The sequence below is a fragment of the Globicephala melas genome, chromosome 8 (assembly GCF_963455315.2).
Source record: "Globicephala melas chromosome 8, mGloMel1.2, whole genome shotgun sequence".
Taxonomy (NCBI): domain Eukaryota; kingdom Metazoa; phylum Chordata; class Mammalia; order Artiodactyla; family Delphinidae; genus Globicephala; species Globicephala melas.
Window position 1 is genome coordinate 96,428,841 of NC_083321.1, and position 17,964 is coordinate 96,446,804.

The 17,964-nt window shown below is 39.4% G+C and overlaps 1 long non-coding RNA gene across 1 annotated transcript in view; it reads right to left on the reverse strand.

Moving 5' to 3' along the window:
• Positions 1-17,964, reverse strand: part of LOC115843532 (uncharacterized) — a 91,368-nt gene that overhangs the window by 55,100 nt on the left and 18,304 nt on the right. The window contains exons 2-3 of the long non-coding RNA XR_004035798.2: positions 13,502-13,671; positions 5,234-5,365 (exon numbers count right to left, since the gene is read on the reverse strand). This is a non-coding gene — a long non-coding RNA (uncharacterized lncRNA). The remainder of the gene's footprint in view (positions 1-5,233; positions 5,366-13,501; positions 13,672-17,964) is intronic.

The following is a 17,964-nucleotide window of genomic DNA, read 5'->3' on the forward strand; positions in this document are numbered from 1 at the left end:
ACAACCTAAGTGTCTATAAATGGATGAATCTAGATTTAGATATAGATAGATATAGATACACACAGTGGAGTGTTTATTCAGCCTTTAAAAAAGGGAACTCTTGCCATTCTTGACAACATAAATGGACTTTGAGGGCATTATGCTAAATAGAATAAGTAGACAGAGAAAGACAAATGCTATATGATCTCACTTATAGTAAACTCTAAAATGGCTGAACTCATAGAAGCAAAGAGTAGAAGTATGCTTACCAGGGGCTGGGGATGGGGGAAGAGGAGATGTTGGCCAAAGGGTACAAACTTCAAATTATAAGAGGAATAAGTTTGCGGGGGGGCGGCTAATGTACAGTATGGTGACTATAGTTAACAACATTGTATTGTACACTTGAAAGTTGCTATAAGGTTAGATTTTAAATGTTCTCACAATCACAACAATGGTAATTATGTGAAGTGAAGGATGTGCTAACTAACCTTACTGTGGTAAACATTTTGCAATATATACATGTATCATCGCATTGTGCACCTTAAACTTATACCATACTATATGTCAATTATATCTCAATAAAGCTGGGTGGGGGGAGAATAATTAAGCTGTAAATTTCTTGGATTACAAAGTTCGAGTCTTACGGTTTTGTTTATTTCTAGTTCTGAGCTTAGTGTTTCGTAGCTCTTAGGCACAGTTGATGAAGACATACAACTTTATGGGATCTCAATCAGTTGGTAAAAAGCAACATTTCTGAATTTAAAGAAACATTCCCTAAGGGACATACAAATCACAACACCCATGTCTGGTTTAAACCAATGTGGACTGCTGGGTATACTTCTCACCAAATCATGCTTTTGAAATATTTATTTATACTTTCTCTGCTTTGAATAAATGGCTGTAAATGAATGAGAGAACATTTTGATATGATCTGATCACTTAGGATAAATATTCTACTTACGTAAATACAAACTGCTGTTATTATTTCTGCACCTCACTCTCGAGGCCTGAGCCGGCTTTTTAATTTTACATATAAATTTGCGCACGAACTGGTTAGCCAAATGGATAAAGCAAAGGCAGTAAGCCAGGAAAATCTGCATCTGGATTCTCCGTAGGACTCTGGGCAAGTGCTGCCTTGCAGCCTCAGAGGCAAATTTATTTGTGTAGTACAGATGGTTGCCTCAGACAGTTTGTAACACAAATTGCTATTATAGTGTGTCATTCTCATTAATTTAGAACCATATCAGTTTTGTCCCAGTTACAAATGGATAAAAAGTCTGTTGATTTCAAACTTTCAATTACATACACATATATATATATATGTATAATAATATATATACACATACACATGTATGTATGTAGATATCTTAAAATATATCTACTTTAACTCAGGAGGTAAGATAAGGATATGTGACTGATTCTAACCCAAGTGTCTGCCTCCCTTATTTATTTATTTGTTTGTTTGTTTTTGGCTGCGTTGGGTCTTCGTTGCTGTGCGTGGGCTTTCTCTAGTTGCAGCGAGCGGGGGCTTCTCCTCGCTGCGGTGCGCGGGCTTCCCATTGTGGTGGCTTCTCTCGTTGCAGAGCACAGGCTCTAGGCACACGGGCCTCAGTAGTTGTGCCACGTGGGCTCAGTAGTTGTGGCTCACGGGCTCTAGAGTGCAGGCTCGGTAGTTGTGGCACACGGGCTTAGTTGCCCCGCGGCACCTGGGATCTTCCTGGACCAGGGCTCGAACCCACATCCCCTGCATTGGCAGGCAGATTCTTAACCACTGCGCCACCAAGGAGGTCCCTTTTTTTTTTTAATTTATTTTTTAAATTGAGGTATGGTCAATTTCCAATGTTGTGTTAATTTCTGCTGTACAGCAAAGTAATTCAGTTATACATATATATACATTCTTTTTTATATTCTTTTCCATTACGGTTTATCCCAGGATATTGAGTATAGTTCCCTGTGCTGTATATACAGCAGGACCTTGTTGTTTATCCGTTCTATATACACTAGTTTGCACCTGCTAGTGCCTCCCTTTCTTGAGGGAGCACTTTCCTCTTGCACATTTAGGGATTGGTATTAGGTTGGTTCCTGTCAGTCCTTGTAACATCTGCTACCTACTCCTCTCTTCTGTTTTCTGCTCATTTTATATCTGATCATTACTCAGATTAACTTCTCCTGATATGAAGCTGTTATATAGCCAAGAGGGTCTCCATGGAATCGTGCTTATGTGGATTCCGTTTGATGGAGAAGATCACGGGAAGCTCCTTAGAGGTACTTTCTCTTGAGCCAAGTCTTGTAGGATGCAAGGGAATAAGCTAGACAAGTGAAAATACTTTCCAGGGAGGGGACAGCGTGATGTACTTATTCATTCAGGCGAAAGGGTGAATCTGGCGCTGCAAGGCAACACTGATCACCAGCACAGTACACCCCTAGACACACTGATCACCAGCACAGTACACCCCTAGACACATGAACTGTTGGCTTAGGTGGAGTTAAGACACGGGCCTGCAGAAGGGACAAGACCATGAAGGGACTAGAGTATGTAACGAATACGATTATGCAGATACAGGCAATGTTTGCAGAATTTAGTGTGGTCGACAACTACTTCCCTTTACTTCATATTTTGATTGCTTTTTTCTGCCTGAGTTAAACCCACCTCAGTCTTTCTGGCATGGGCGATCTAGCAGTCTAGTTCTGTCTCACCTAGTTAGCAGTGTTCTTGAGAGCATCACTAAAAGCCCTCTGGCTTGTCTAACATTCTCCCAGCCTCTTTTCCCAACAACTGCCTGATTCGCTCCCTATTTCTAAAATCAAACCAATAAGAGTGAGAATTTAGATAATTCATCTCCTCTCTAGCAGAGCATTCCATGACAGACCATATCATGAGCTACTAGCCTGACTCTGGATTGGCTGCCCTTAGGTGAGGCCCCAGCCTCGGTGGTGGTAGGAGGGATGGGTGGGCTAAAGATGCAGAAACCACATGGTACAGAATGTGCTACCAAAGGCTGTTCCCTCAGCAGGAATTGTGAGCCGGGCCTGTCCCCTTTGACCAGGCCCTGGGTGTGGCAGGCACTGTACTGGCATGGGATCAAGGCCCAGCTCCATCACTCACTAGCTATGCTGCCTTGAATAAGTGACTTAATCTCACAGAGCAACCGGACCCAGATTCTTTAAACTGAGAATGAAAAATACTTAACTTGTAAAGTGAATATGAGCTTTGGAAATAAGTATATATAAAGTATCTGGTTCATAGCCAGTGCTCAATAAATGGTGATACACACACACCAAACTTTACTTTTTTAATTTTTAAGAAGCACATCATGTTTAACCCAGTTTATAGATGATGCTTTTCCTAATCACTGCATTTATCATTGAACATTTTAAGTTTTTTCCAATTTCAACTTTATAATTTAACGCTGTGGTAAACATCATCATGAATATAGTCTTACATTTTGAATTATTTTAAGATAAATCCTTATGATATGCTTCATTAGAACAAAGGATATGAATTTCTATGGATTTTTAATGCATATTGTCAAACAGGGATTCACAATGAATTAAAGATTAATTCTTAAAAATGTTGAGCTTAAAAATTATGATTTGGGCTTCCCTGGTGGTGCAGTGGTTGAGAGTCCGCCTGCCGATGCAGGGGACACGGGTTCGTGCCCCGGCCCGGGAAGATCCCACATGCCGCGGAGCAGCTAGGCCCGTGAGCCATGGCCGCTGAGACTGCATGTCCGGAGCCTGTGCTCCGCAACGGGCGAGGTCACAACAGTGAGAGGCCCGCGTACCGCAAAAAAAAAAAAAAAAAAAAAAAATTATCTTGGCGACACACCTAAATAAATATTACACTTGCTTTTTTACCTTTTTCTTATTTATAGATGTAATTGGTATTTTATTGCTGTTTAGATTTGTGTTACTATGATTACCAATATTAGATTTAAAAATGTTTATTAGTTGATTTTCCTCTTGTGTAATTGGACTGTTCATGTACTTTACTGATGAGGTTTACAAAGTGTATATATTATATGCATATACTTACACACACACAAATATATATACACACATATTAATCTCATTTATGATACTCATTATATATTAAATTTTTATGCATAATTTCACATATTTATAGATTTTCCACTTTGCCATACTATTTGAAATTTCTGTTTTTATATCAGTGCTAGATTTAAAATGCATTCTAATATATGGAATGAATAGTCCCTTTTCCTTACTTTCTTCTCTCTCCTTTTTGTTCTCTTTTTTTTTTTTGATTATTTACCATCATCAAGATGGTTGCTTAGTGGGACTTCCCTGGTGGCACAGTGGTTAAGAATCTGCCTCCCAATGCAGGGTACATGGGTTTGAGCCCTGGTCCGGGAAGATCCCACATGCCACGGAGCAACGAAGCCCATGCACCACAACTACTGCGTTTGTGTCCCACAGCTACTGAAGCCTGCGTGCCTAGAGCCTGTGCTCCACAAGAGAAGCCACCTCAATGAGAAGCCCGCACACCACAACGAAGAGTAGCCCCAGCTCAGCACAGCTAGAGAAAGCCCACATGCAGCAACGAAAATAAATAAATTAAATAAATAAATAAATTTATAAATTAAAAAAAAAAAAAGATGGTTGCTTAGTAAGACTAGTAAAGTGAGAGAAAATAAAATCCCTGACATCATGACTGGTAAAGAAAAAGTCAGGGAGAAAGTAGAAAATTGTTGGAATAAAAAAGGATATAACAAGTACACCAGGGATTTTTAAAATAAAAAAATATTGTGGACAACTTTCTGCCATTAAGTTAGAAAACACAGACAATTTCCTGCAAACACAAATGTTACTGACTAAAACTGACTTAAGGAAAAATGGAAAATTTCAATGTATCTAAAACCATGAAAGGAATTGAATTAGGAGTTTACAGTCTACAATCAGCAGAGTAGATAGATACGTTAAGTAAAAAGCCAACGAACTTATATGTAGCTTCTGAGCCACAGTGTTAGTTTCTAAATTAAGGATCAGGACATAATGAAACCTGATATAAGATTGATTTTATTAAAATTTGAAAGAGCCCTGTGATGCCCCTCTTTCTCTAGTGCCCTAATGCTATAGACTGGGTATTTGTGCCCCTCCCCAAATTCATATGTTAAACCCTAATGTGATGATATTAAAAGGAGTGATTTGGAGGGAGGTGATTAAGTCATGAGGGTGGAGCCCTCATGAATGGAATTAGTGTCCTTATATAAAAGGCCCCAGAGAGATCCCTTACCTCTTTCTCTGTGTGAGGATACAGCAAAAAAAGATGGCCATCTACAAACCAGGAAGTGAATGTCTTCCATGTCTGTCTCACCAGACAATGAATCTGCCGGAGCCTTGATCCTGGACTTCCCAGCCTCCAGAACTGTGAGAAATAAATGTTTGTTGTTTATAAGCCAACCACTTTCTGGTATTTTTGTCATAACAGCACAAATGAACTAAAACACCTGAACATGTGCTTATTTGCTTAATGGTTAATCTAGGGGTCTTTCTCTGTCTCTAACAATAGAAGATTTATCTAGATTAGTGTTTAATACTATTCATGTTATACTCTATTCTATGCACTGAAAGTTTGTCTTTCCCAAATTCATATGTTGAAGCCCTAATCCCCACTGTGATGATATTTGGAGGTAGGGCCTTTGGGAAGTAATTAGGTCATGAGGATGGAGCTCTCATGAATGAGATTAGTGCTCTTATAAAAAGAAACTTGAGAGAGATTATCTCTCTCTCTCTGCCATGAGAGGATACCGCAAAAAGGTGGCCATTGTAAACCAGGAAGAAGGCTCTCACCAAGAACTTGACCATGCTGACAAGTTGGACTTCCAGCCTCCAGAACCATGAGAAATACATGTTTGTTGCTTAAGCCACACAGTCTATGGTATTCTGTTCTAGCAGCCTGAACAGATAAAGACACTCTACCATACTAATACGAGAATGTAAAATCCAATCCTTCTTATGAACATCCATACTCTAAAATATATCTACACTTCTATAATTAAAATATTCAAGAAATTCATCTGGAGAAGGGTATTCAAGATCTAGCTTAGACATTGTGTAATTTATATATTGAGGGTTTTTCTTACTGTTCTATTGAAATATGCTCCACGATGCTTCCAGTTGGAAGAAATAGAAAAATCAACCAAGAGCATTTGACTCAAACACTAAAAAATTGACCAGCTGGCATTTACACAAAGTCCAGAGATGGGTCAGCCTCCAGGGTTGGTTGTTTGAGCAACTCACTTGTGTCATCAAGAACATAGGTTCTTTCTATCTCTTTGCTCTGTAACCACAGGGTTTGTATCATTCTACAACTGGTGACTGGTTCCCCTCTGGGTTGTAGGACAGCTGCTGGTTACAGTAAGGCCCGCTGACTTCTTTATTTACATCCAGCAGATGAGAGAAATTGCCTCTCCCTAAAACAACAAATGGAAAGTCTTTATCTTCAGCCTTTGGGGGCCAGTTTACATCCCCTCACACAACGGTAGGGCTAGGTCCTTGAAGTAATCCCTGGCTTCCTGACCAGAGCCCATCAATGGAGCTCAGCTCACTTCCTCAAAGCTCACTGCTGCCACACAATGGGAAGGGAGAAGAAATGCTGAGGAAACAAGCATGCCATCCACTACAAAAGATCTGCTCAGGAAACACTCATGCTTTTGCTGAAGTGACACTTGACTGCATGTTCATTTGGGAGTTTGCTATACAAAAGGAATTACAGTGTTTCTTCCAATTAGAGTCCGAAGCAGATCGTGCAAAGGTCAAGTGCAGGTCAGAAATGCTGTTAGATTTCAGGCAATTTATAAAGTATCAAGGCTCGAATGTCAATAAATCGCCTAAACTGATTTTTTTCAACCTAATTGGAAAAACATGTCAGTTGTCAGATAAACCATTTAAAGCTAAAGGTGCAGCTAAGTATTAAGGGCAATGAATATATCCAAAGACATGCAAGACAGATTCTTTCAATCCAGGCAAGACCATTCCCCTGACAATCTAAGGCTGCCTTATACCACAGCGTTGATTTATAACCACTAAGATATAACATCCATTAGAAAGCATCAATGCTCTTTTATCTGTAGGAAGCTTATTTATCAGTGTGATAGCATCTAAATATATAGAACACACTATTTTCTCTTTAAAATTTGTATGAAGTCATACATGCACATTGTAACAAAACTCAATCAGCATCAATAAATAGTAAAAAACCAAATGTAAGTTTCTTTCTCACTTAATTTCCCCAGAGTGCCCTTCCCTAAAGGTTTATCAGTTTCTTGTATGTCCTTCCCCAGATATTCTATATACGTGACAACATATACATCCTTTTAAAAAATATGAATGGGAACACATGCTACGTGCAGTTCCATCCTCTGCCCAATTTCATTTAACGATATGTTCGTATGTATAGAGGGACCTAAATCTTGAATAGCTGCCTGAGTATACGCCATGGCTCTAAAGCAGAGGTGAGAGCAGCACTGAGCTCAGGTGAAGAACAGGGTAGGAAGGAGTCATCCAATGCTCGGGCAGGAAAGATGCAGTTACTAACAGGAGGTCCGGAGGAAAGCACCGCAGCACCTGAAGTGAGGGGGGAAACCTGCCAACAAGGGGCAAAAGTGATGCAGATAAAGGAGGCTGGGGTCTCACAAATTACCTGAGGTTGAGTTTTAGTCTTTCAACCAGTTAGAGACAAACCAAAGAATTTTACCATGCGTCTGAAGACAAAGAGTTCTTTACTCAATCAATCAAGATTTTTTTTTTCTACTTGTGTACGTGGTTTTTGAATGGGCTATTTTTTTTTTTTTTTTTTTTTTTTTGCAGTATGAGGGCCTCTCACTGTTGTGGCCTCTCCCGTTGCGGAGCACAGGCTCCGGACGCGCAGGCTCAGCGGCCATGGCTCACGGGCCCAGCCGCTCCACAGCATGTGGGATCTTCCCCGACCGGGGCACGAACCCGTGCCCCCTGCATCGGCAGGCAGACTCTCAACCAGTGCGCCACCAGGGAAGCCCTGGGCTATTTTTTTTTTAATATCTGGGAAAAAACGTAATTCAAAAAGATACAGGGACTTCCCTGGTGGTGCAGTGGTTAAGATTCCGTGCTTCCAACGCAGGGGGTGCAGGTTTGATCCCTGGTCGGGGAACTAAGTTCCCGCATGCCGCGCGGTGTGGCCAAAAAAAAAGATACATGCACCCCAATGTTCACTGAATGGGCTATTTTTGAGTAAACGCCTTACATCCCAGGGTATTCCTTCAGCTGGAGTATCCCTGTATTTGAGATTCTCTAATTCACCACTAGATGGACCTATTTGATATTTTGTCTTCCAAGAAAGAGAATGGTTTTTTTATTCAGTGAGGTCTTCCTAGCAAGGATTTAGGCCACTGACCTTAACACAAGATTTATTTGAGCTTTTAAAAAAATAATTCATTCATACAAAATAATGAATAAACGGTACTCATACACTTAAGTGATGTTACTAAAAACAAATACCTCTACGTTAAACCTCCTGGCTTAAGAAATAAAACACAACCTAATAAATCTTTTAAGCCCACCATGCCCCCTCTCTGAGCTTCTCCCTCCCCTTTTCATCCATACGAAACCAGCATTCTGAATTATAAATTACTAGCTACTTTAAAAAAGTTTTATTACGTATCCCTAAATAATATAATATTTAATTTTTACAGGTCTTGAAACTTATATAAAGAATTCATATGTATTTTTTAACGTTTTTCTCACTCATCTATTTCTGAGATTCCCCCATCTTGATATGCATATTTCTAGTGCATTTTTTAAAACTGCTCTATGATATTGTGTGGTATAAATAGATTAAAATTCATTTACCTGTTTTACTGATTTGGGACTTGCTTTTATTTTCATTCAGCGCTATGATTTTAAGATTCTCATTTTCATTCATGCAGCTAAAACGTAGATAGATTAAATGTTCTTGCTGTGTAGTCTAATAATTCCAATATCAATCTTGGGAGTCTGACACTTTAGTTTCTTATATTTTTTTCTGCTGACTTTTGTTTATTTGGGCTTGTTTCTTTATGTGTTTTAGTAATTTTTTTTTTTTAATTGTGAGTGCATGCTCCTTTGGTGGTAATTCTCTGAAAATAATGTTTTGTTTCTGTTTTCTCCTCCATGCTAATACATCTTTAATTAGCCAAAGAAACTCTCTACTTCTCTCCTCTGGAAATCATCCCACCCATTGCTCTGTTGTCTTTGTCTCTGTCTTCAGCAATACTGAGGCAAGTACTCTTTCTTTGGTGCAGGGAAATGCATTGTTTGCTGTTTTCTCCAATGATGAATATGTTGGGAAAGGCTGGTGGCAAAGCTATTGCCATTGGCTTCCTACACATGACTCAGGTCAAGAGTCAGGTTCTCTCTCTTTCTGTGTGTGTGTGTATGTGTGTGTGTTGGTGATACCATCAATCTGTCCCAGGTTAGCACTCCCCATCAATGTACATGGGTTAGCAGAACTTGATGAAATGGCTAATTGATTTGGCCAAGGTCCAAATCAATCCAGAAGATGTCCATCTGGATGGTGCCCACAAAGATCTTCCTCACTTCACAGAACTTATACTTGGCCTCCTCGGGCACAACCTGATGAACAACTTGGGTCACAGATCAGATGGAAATTCCCACCACTCTTGTCCATGTTGATGACACCCATGAAACTGGCAGGGTAGCTTATATCAGCGTGCAGCCTGCCCTCAATCTTAAGGAACCATGGTGTGCAGATCTTCTTTACTTTCTCTCCTGTACTGACACACTTGAGTCCCTTCCTCTGTAAAATGATGAGAGGGCCCAGGTGATGCGTGAACGGCAAAAACATCAGTTAGGATGTCCAGCATCGAGTGATTTGGAACAGCTGTGTACTTCAGGACCGTAGGTCATGACTATCCTAGGCATAGGAAGAGCTGAAATCAATGTTTCACATGAATTACACAGGGAAGATTTGACCCACTAGTGCCAGGCATCTGGTATTCAGACCATGTAGGTAGCATGAATTATGTCTCCAAATCAGCACGAGTGTGAGCTTACTTTCTTTTCTTTCTTTCTTTCTTTCTTCCTTCCTTCCTTCCTTCCTTCCTTTCTTTCTTTCTTTTCTTTTTCTTTCTTCCTTCCTTCCTTCCTTCCTTCCTTCTTCCTTCCTTCCTTCCTTCCTTCCTTTCCTTCCTTCCTTCCTTCCTTCCTTCGTTCTTTCCTTCTTTCTCTCTTTCTTTCTCTTTTGATCTTTCTTTCCCTGCTTATCCTAGAGCCACATGCAAACAGACAAACCTCCCTTTGAAACATTATTTTCTACATCAACCCTTCTTAGAGTTCTGGCTTATGCTAGAATCTTGGATTCTACTTCCCACCCTTCTTTGGATCCAGACTTTGTCTCCTATTCATTAGAGGCCATTAAAAGCCGAGGCCTTCTCAGTTCAAGTCACAAGGGTAGTTGCTACCACCCTAACAATAACAACAAACCAGATAAGCTACAAAATCATAATTTTTTAAACCCACCAGAGATCTGAGGATAGAACTAAATCTAACCAAATGAAAATCTAGAAAGTAAAGAGGCCTTTCTTTAAGAGTAGAGACCTATAGGTGTTTTCATTCTAGCAGAGCAACTGCAAGAGGACAGAATACTTCATAGTAGGTGATAAAGAGAAACCAGCCATATTTTAATGAATTTATAAAGACCGCATGTGAGCTTCCATGATGCATTAGAATCCCAAGGAACCCGGCCACGGAAAGAGTATCACCTACCTGCCACTCTTTCCCACAGGCCTTCATCAAGGGCACATAGATAGTATGCTGAAGGCTGAAAGGAGAGCAAAAGAGCTTAGAGAGATCCCATATAAGGTGCTCAGACCTCTTCCGAGTTGAGACAGTGGCCCATTGCAGAGAAGTAGCAAGGCGGAAAGAGGAGATGAGAAATCTCTCTGCAGCACTTGGGCTTTTACTGAGTGCAAAGCAGTAACTGCCAGACCGAAAGCAGGACAGTAGAGCATAGGGAGATCTCCTTAGGTACATAAAGGTAGGGATGGAACTGAAGGGCAAAGAGATACTTCCAGTGACTTGAAAAGCTAGATTCAGACTGTTAAGCAGAGAGAGACATCACTCATGGTTCAGAAAGCTGTAGATTAACAAAGAAACATCTGATGTCTCACTGGTGCTTATTTGGCGCTTCTACAGGGCCAGGGATTCTTAGCCTCCTGACAGAATCAGGGATGAGCGATTTTCTGGAGGAAATATCATTTATTTCAGCCGCTAATGCTCTTTTATACACTATGTCCAATGTACGCTGAAGACTATGAGACACACAAAGAAGCAAGGAAATGGACCCCATGATCATGGGCGGAAAGAAGCAGACTGGGAGATGAATCAGATATCGGAATTATGAGAGAGGGACTTTAAAATAACCACAAAAACGTGTTAGAGGACCTACTAGAAAAGCCGGAGAACTTTCACAAACATATGGGGAATGTCAGCAGAGAGATGGAAATGATAAAAACGGATCATGAGGAAGTGCTAGAAATGAAAAATATGCTATTATAAGAGAAGAATTTATTTGACGGAATCAGAAGCAGCCTGGACACCAAGGAAGAAAAAGATCTATAAAGTTAAAGAAATTATATAAACTGAAATGAAAAAATAAAAATGAGAGAAAATACAATAAAGTATCTGAGATCTGTGGGACACACAGATGTAATAATTAGAGTATGACAGGAAAAGGAGAGAGAATGGGGCCGAAGAAACCATTGAAGAGATAATGGCTGAGAATTTTCCAAAATTTTTTAAAGGTTTCGATTAGCAAACTCTGAGCATGTGTGTGCATGCGCGCGCACACACACACACACACACACACAACACCACACACCTAGGCACATCAGACTCAAACTGCCGAAAACCAAGATAAAGAGGAAATCTCAACAGCAGCCATTATATATTACATACAAGGAAACAACAAGAATGATTGCTGACTTCTTATTAGAAACAAGGTGGACCAGAGACAGTGAAAAGACAACTTTAAGCACTTGAAGAAGAAAAAGACAACCTAGAATTCTACATGCAGCAAAATATATCCTGCAAAAGCAAACGTAAAATAAAGACATTTTCAGATTGACCAAAGTGAAGCAATTTCATCTCCAGAAGAGCCGCACTACAAGAAATGCTAAAAGAGTTACTCAGGCTAAAGAGAAATGATGTGGAATGGAAATTTAGAGCTGAAGGAAGGAATGAAGAACACAAGAAAAGTATGTGGGTAAATAAAAAAAGACCGATTTCATTATGTTTAAGAGATAGACATACACTTATATCTAAACTGCTTTAAGAGACTATGGGCTACTTAAAGCAAAAACAATAACAATGTTTTGTGGTGTTTATAGCATATGTAGAAGTAAAACACACGACAGAGCACAAAGGAAGAGGAGATAAATAGAACCATATTGTTGTAAGGTTCTTATACTGCTCACAAAGTAGTATAATACTATTTAAAAATAAACTATGGTAGGGCTTCCCTGGTGGTGCAGTGGTTGAGAGTCCGCCTGCCGATGCAGGGGACACGGGTTCATGCCCCGGTCCGGAAAGATCCCACATGCTGCGGAGCCATGGCTGCTGAGCCTGCATGTCCGGAGCCTGTGCTCCACAATGGGAGAGGCCACAACAGTGAGAGGCCCGTGTACCGCAAAAAAATAAAATAAAATAAACTATGGTAAGTCAAAGATGTATATTGCAATCTTTAAAACACCACTAAAAAAATTCCTCAAATAGGAATAGCTAGAGAAGGTAAAATGGAATTCCAGAGAATATTCAATTCATTTAAAACAGGGCAGAAAGGCCTGGACCAGCTTCGGAGCAATGAGTGGGTCAGTGGGTGATGAGTGGGGACTAGGTGCAGTGGCCAGGGGCTGGGGGTAGACAGCCTGCCCCTCACGCCCAAGATCCTCAACTTGTCACGAGGCAGCAGTGTGCTGGGGGACTGGTAGCACCAGGAGTGACTGTAACTGCAGAAGTTGAATATCCAGGACAAGCTGAGGCCCTTCATCAGGAAGAGGAGCCCCCAGAACATCTAGCTTTGAAGGCTTGCGTGTGGGAGAGTTGGAGAGCTGTAAGGAGCAGAGACTCCACTCTTAAAAGGCTAAAAACTCACATGCTCCGAGACCCAGTATGGAGGCAGTTATTTGAAAGATGCCTAGGTCAGACCCACTTGCTGATCTTGGAGAGCTTCCTGGAGAAAGAGGAGGCAGCTGGGACTCCCCGTGGGGACACAGATGCTGGAGGCAGACATTTCGGGGAGGTCACTCCACCACAAGGACCTTGGTGCTGGCAAGTGCCACTTTGGAGCCCTCCCTCTAGCCTTAGTGCCAGGGGATTCCCTACCCACCAGACAGCTGGCACCAGCACTGAGACACCCCCAGGCCGCACAGCCAGCCACCCCAAGACCTGGCCCCATCCACCCGCAGCTGGCAGGCTCCAAACCAGGCAGGGTTGGCAGCCAACTGGGCCAGGGACCAGCCTCACTTACCAGTGTGTCCATAGTAGTTGGCTCCACCACAACAGAAGGGCACACAGGGGGTGCTCCTAGAGCACATAGCTCAAGGGACCAGAAGGGTGTGTGCTGCTGGACCCCATAGGACATCTCCTGCATAAACCCACTTCTCCAAGATCAGGAAATGTAACCAACCTATGCAATACCTACAAATAAACACAGAGAATCAGGTGAAATGAGGCAACACAGGAATATGTTGCAAACAAACGAACCAGATAAAATCCCAGAAGAACTAAGCAAAGTGAAGATAAGCAATCTACCCAATAAAGAGTTCAGGATAATAATCATAAAGATGTTCAACAAACCTGGGAGAGGAAAAGATGTACACAGTGAGAAGTTTTACAAAGACTTAGAAAATATAAACAAGAAGAACCAAACAGAGCTGAAGAGTACAATGACTGAAAAATTACACTAGAAGGAATCAACAGATTAGATGATACAGGGGAACAAATCAGTGAACTGGAAGACAGAGTAGTCGAAATTACCCAAGCGAAGCAGAAAAAAGAAGAAGAAATTGTTCTAAATGAGAATAGTTTAAGAGACTGCTATGACACCATCAAGCATACTAACATTCACATTACAGGGGTCCCAGAAGCAAAAGAGAGAGAGAAAGGGGCAGAGAATTTATTTGAAAAGATAAAAGCTGAAAACTTTCCTATCCTGGGAATGGAAACAGGCATCCAGGTCCAGGAAGCACAAAGAATTCCAAACAAGATCAATCCCAAAAGGAATGCACCAAGACACACTGTAATTAAAATTGCAAAACTTAAAGATCAAAAGAGAATCTTAAAAGCAGTAAGGGAAAAGCAACCAGTTACATACAAGGGAACTCCCATAAGACTATCACTGACTTTCAGTAGAAAGTTTCAGTAGAAACTCTGCAGGTCAGAAGGGAGTGACATGATATAATTAGAGTGATGAAAGGAAAAAACCTACAGCCAAGAATACTTGTCAAGGCTATCATTCAGATGAAGGAGAGATAAGAGTTTTACAGGCAAGCAAAAGCTGAGAGTCCAGCACCACTAAGTTGGCTTTACAAGAAATGTTAAAGGGACTTCTCTAAGTGGACAAGAAAAGACTACAACTAGAAATATGAAATATGAAAATTACAAAAGGAAAAATCTCATTGGTAAAGGCAAATATATGGTAAATGTAGTAGATGAGCCACTTTTAAAGTTTAAAGGTTAAAATAAAAATTAAAAGACAAAAGTAGTAAAATCATCTACAGCCACATTAAGTAGTTAAGATATACACAAAACAAAAAGATGTAAAATATGAAGTCAAAAACATTAAACTTGGGGGGGGGCGCGGAGAGTAAACATGCAGGGTTTTTCTTAATGCATTTGAATTTAAGAGATCAACTTAAAAAATTTTTCTTGTATATAAAACACATGGTAACCACAAACCAACATATAGTAGATACACACAAAAAAAGAAAGAGGAATCCAAACATAACACTAAAGACAGTCATCAGATCACAAGGGAAAAGAACATAAGAAGAAAAAAGGAATACAAAACAAACAGAAAACAGTTAACAAAATGGTAATAAGTACATACATATCAATAATTACTTTAAATGTAAATGGACCAAATGCTCCAATCAAAACACAGAGTGACTGAATGGATACAAAAACAACACCCATATGTATGCTGCCTACAAGAAACTTGCTTGAGATGTACAGAAACACACATACTGAAAGTGGGGGGGATGGAAAAAGGTATCCATGCAAATGGAAACAAAATGAAAGCTGGGGTAGCAATACTTAGACAAAATAGACTTTCAAACAAAGACTATAATAAGTGACAAAGACATTACATAATGATAAAGGGATCAGTATATACAATTGTAAATATATATGCACCCAACCTAGGGATCACCTAAATACATACAGCAAGTATTAACAAACATAAAGGGCGAAATTGACATAACACAATAAAGCCAGCATCACCTGTATACCAAAACCAGACAAAAGCACAACAAAAGAAGAAAATTTCAGGCCAATATCACCGATGAACACAGGTGCACAAATCCTCAACAAAATATTAGCAAACCAAATTCAATAATACATTAAAAGGGTCATTCACCATGATCAACTGGGATTTAACCCAGGGGTGCAAGTATGGTTCAATATTTGCAAATCAATCAATGTGATACACCACATTAACAAATTGAAAAATAAAAATCATATGATCATCTCAATAGAAAAAGCTTTTGACAAAATTCAATGTCCATTTATTATATTGATAAAACCTCTCAACAAAATGGGTATAGAGGGAACATACCTCAACACAGTAAAGACCATATATGACCATATATGACAAGCCCACAGCTGATATCATATTCAACTGTCAAAAGCTAAAAGCTAAGATCAGGAAGAAGACAAGGATGCCCACTCTCACCACTTTTGTTCCAACATGGTATTGGAAGTCCTAGACTTTCAACCAGAAAAGGAGACAAAATTAGAGACATCAAATTAGAAAGGAAGAAGTAAAACCATCACTGTTTGCAGATGACAGGATACTATACATGAAAATCCTAAAGATGCCTCAAAAAATCTATTAAAAATAATAAATAAACTCAGGAAAGTTGCAGGATACAAAATTAACATACAGAAATCTGTTGCATTTCTATACACTAACAACAAACTATAAGGAAGAGATTTTTTTTTTAAATCTCATTTACATTGCATCAAAAAGGATAGAGTACCTAGGAATAAATCTAACCAAGGTGGTAAAAGACCTATACTTGGAAAACTATAAGACATTCATGAAAGAAACTGTAGATGACACAAATAGATGGAAAGATATACCGTGCTCATAGATTGGAAGAATTAATGTCAGTAAAATGACCATATTCCCCAAGGCAATGTACAGATTCAGTGTAATCCCTATCAAAATACCAATGGCATTTTTCACAGAACTAGAACAAATAATTCTAAAATTTGTATGGAAACACAAAAGACCCCAAATAATCTTGAGAAGGAAGAAAAAAGCTGCAAAGTATCATGCTCCCTGATGTCAAACTATATTAAAAAGCCAGAGTAATCAAAACAATATGGTACTGGCACAAAAACGGACACATAAATCAATGGAACAGAGTAAGAGAGCCAGAATTGAACCCACACTTATATGAGCAATTAATCTATGACAAAGGAGGCATCATACAATGGGGAAATGACAGCCTCTTCAATAAATAGTATTGGGAAAACTGAACAGCCACATGCAAAAAAAATCTAACTGGACTACTTTCACACACCAGATACAAAAATAAATTTTAAATGGATTAAGGACATAAATGTAAGACCTGAAACCATAAAACTTCTAGAGAAAACATAGGCAGTATGCTCTTGACATCAGTCTTAGAAACATTTTTTTTTTGATATGTCTCCTCAGGCAAGAGAAACAAACCCAAAAATAAACATTAAACTAAATGGGATTACATCAAACTAAAACTCTCCTGTACAGCAAAGAAAACCATTAACAAAATGAAAAGACAACCTACTGAATAGGAGAAATATTTGCAAATGATATATCCAATAAGGAGTTAATATCCAAAATATGTAAAGAACTTATACAACTCAACAACGTAAAAAAAAACACCTGATTTTAAAACGGGCAGAGGAGTTGAAGAGACATTTTCCCAAAGAAGACATACAGATGGTCAACAGGCACATGAAAAGGTGTTCAACATCACTAATTATGAGGGACATGCAAATTAAAACCACAATGAGATATAACCTCCACATGTTAGAATGGCTATTATCAAAAAGGTAAGAAATAACAAATGGCGACAAGGATGTGGAGAAAAGGGAACCCAACTACACTGTTGGTGGGAATGTAAATTGGTACAGCCACTATGGAGAACAGTATGGAGGTTCCTCAAAAAATTAAAAATGGAACTAACTACTGTATGATCCAGCTATCCCATTTATGGGTATTTATCCAAAAAATATGAAAACACTAATTAGAAAAGATATATGCACCCCTATGTTCAGCACAGCATTATTAACAAGAGCCAAAATATGGAAAAAACCTAAGGGCCCATCAGTGGATGAATAGATAAAAAAAGATGTGGTATATATGTACAATGGAATGCTACTCAGCCATAAAAAAAGATGAAATCTTACCATTTGGACAACAAAAATGAACCTCAAGGTATTACGCTAAGAGAAATAAGTCAGACAGAGAAAGACAAATACTGCATGATTTCTTTTATATGTAGAATCTAAAAAACAAACAAAGAAAAAAAACCAAAATAAATTAACAAACTAAACCAAGCAAAAGCAAATACATAGATACAGACGACACAGTAGTGGTCACCAGAGAGGACGGGGCAAAATGGGCAAAGGGGATCAAATGTATGGTGATGAATGAAAACTAAATTTTGGGTGGTGAGCACGCTGTAGGGTACACGGAAGTAGAAATATAATGTTGTACAC